The sequence below is a fragment of the Cynara cardunculus genome (genome assembly GCF_001531365.2).
Source record: "Cynara cardunculus var. scolymus isolate 2C chromosome LG 12, CcrdV1, whole genome shotgun sequence".
Lineage (NCBI taxonomy): Eukaryota > Viridiplantae > Streptophyta > Magnoliopsida > Asterales > Asteraceae > Cynara > Cynara cardunculus.
This window is the reverse complement of record NC_037539.1, coordinates 6,571,502-6,573,698: the sequence shown is the minus strand read 5'-3', so window position 1 is coordinate 6,573,698 and position 2,197 is coordinate 6,571,502.

The following is a 2,197-nucleotide window of genomic DNA, read 5'->3' as shown; positions in this document are numbered from 1 at the left end:
ATGGATAGACAAAGTTAACCATAATTCAATATTTTGGAATTCTCAATCCATATTGTGTCATTTCATTTTTCTTGGTTCTTACTTTCATATATACAAATATATAAGATAAACAAAACAAATGAAATAAGTGTATTGTATTAATTGTATAACAAAATAGAATATCTTTTGGTTCAATATTTTGTAATCCTCAATCCACATTGTGTCATATCATGTTTTTTGGTTCTTACTTATAGATTATAGATTATATATTTATAGATATAAAGGTTTAAAGGTTTATTAGATCATTATATGTAACTTATATATAAAGTAAATGAAAGGTTTATTCATTTAATGATATGTCTTTATTTAAAATAATTCAAAAATTAGAAACATTTGTAACCAATGAATTAGCTCTCTCAAGATGCCACATCATCTTTTGATGATTCTCCTTTATATATATACTAGTTGTGTACTGGCGCAATGCGGCGGACGCCATGAATTTTAACGATTTTGAAGTTCCACTGGTTTTATAAGATAAGATTTAACGATGATATATGTTACACATGGTCTTTACATATTAATACAATTTGAATAAATAAGAGTTATGGTTCCAATTACAGACTATCGATGAAAAMAATTGTATGACAGTTTAAAATCCAACATATTTAAACGACTTCACAAATGTGTTCGATTTTCACCAAGAGCAAAGAACCAAGAAACTTGAGTTTTAAGATAAACACTCAAAACTAATAAAGAAAACTACAAATTTGACAGATCATAAGCCATGAAAAAACCAAAAAAGATGGGTTTTAGAATAAAAATTTCAATTGCTTACCCTCTTTCTTGTACAGAAACTCAGATTAAGGTTGAATTAATACATATATATATATATATATATTAATTCAGAACATATTAATTCAGAACATATTATACAGTGAAATTTGGACAGCCTAACCCCAAAGTATAAATCGTAAACATTAAAAATATTTTTTCACAGTATATATAATATATAATAATATAATTAAGTCAAAAACTCTTCAATATTTAACTCATTTCGAAGGTATTAACGAGACGATTATAATGGTGTAACTTGTTAAAATAAAAATGTATTTTTAAACATGTTTTAATTGATATACGATTATGTATATTAATTTGATAAAGGCTTAAAATGAAACATTTAAAAGTAAAGGACGTAAATTAAATTAATTAACTAATTATAGGGATATAAAGTGTAAATTTAAAATAAATCAGGTTGTGAGTTGTATGTGAAGAGAGGAGGGGATGAAAAGGTGAAAAAGTGATATAAATGGTATCTTGGTCATTTAATATTTTAAGACTTTAAGACTTTTGTTAAAATTTGCTTTATAAGATAGTATAGATATAGATTATTTACATTTTCACATTATTATTTTTTAATTATTATTAAATATATTTAATTATCAAAACGCAAATATAACATAAATATATTTAAAGTTATATGTTTTAATTTGAAAAGCATTTTATAAATATCCCATATTAAAATTATATGTTTTGGAATTTATAAATATTGAATGATGTTATAGAGGAAGATGGTCAAAGACAACCTTTAAATAACAATTAACTTTAAACAATAACTTATGTAGACATGTTATTATGAAGAAAATTATAAATGTATGTTGGATATAGAAAAGACTTTTGAGTGGAGTGGTTCAAACAATCAAAATTTGTAAAATAATACTCATCAAGGTTGAAATTATAAGCGTGACGAAACGGGTTAGATTTGTTGGATAAAATATTAAAACAAAACGAACAATAGATGATAACCGAATAGGTTAAATTAACACACTCAAAAGAGATCAAATGAGTTAGGTTAAACTAGGTTGGCTTGTTGGATCATACATACTAGCTCTTATCTTGTTTACTTTCACGTGTTTATCTTCACAAAAAAAAAATTCCAATTTAACGACTTCATTCAGAATTTCATTTAGTAAATCAAGTAGTAACGATATAACCCCACACACACACACATATATATATATATATATATATATATATTTATTGTGTTAACTTTGTTAACCAATATTGACTATTGATTCTTACGATAAACGGTTATGATTTATCATATTAAAATTTTAATTTTTTAAATTTACAATTTCACAAACATATATGAACTAAGTTTTGGAAAAGAATATTTATGTATTTTTTTATGTAACTCCCATATCATTAATTGAGAGTTACA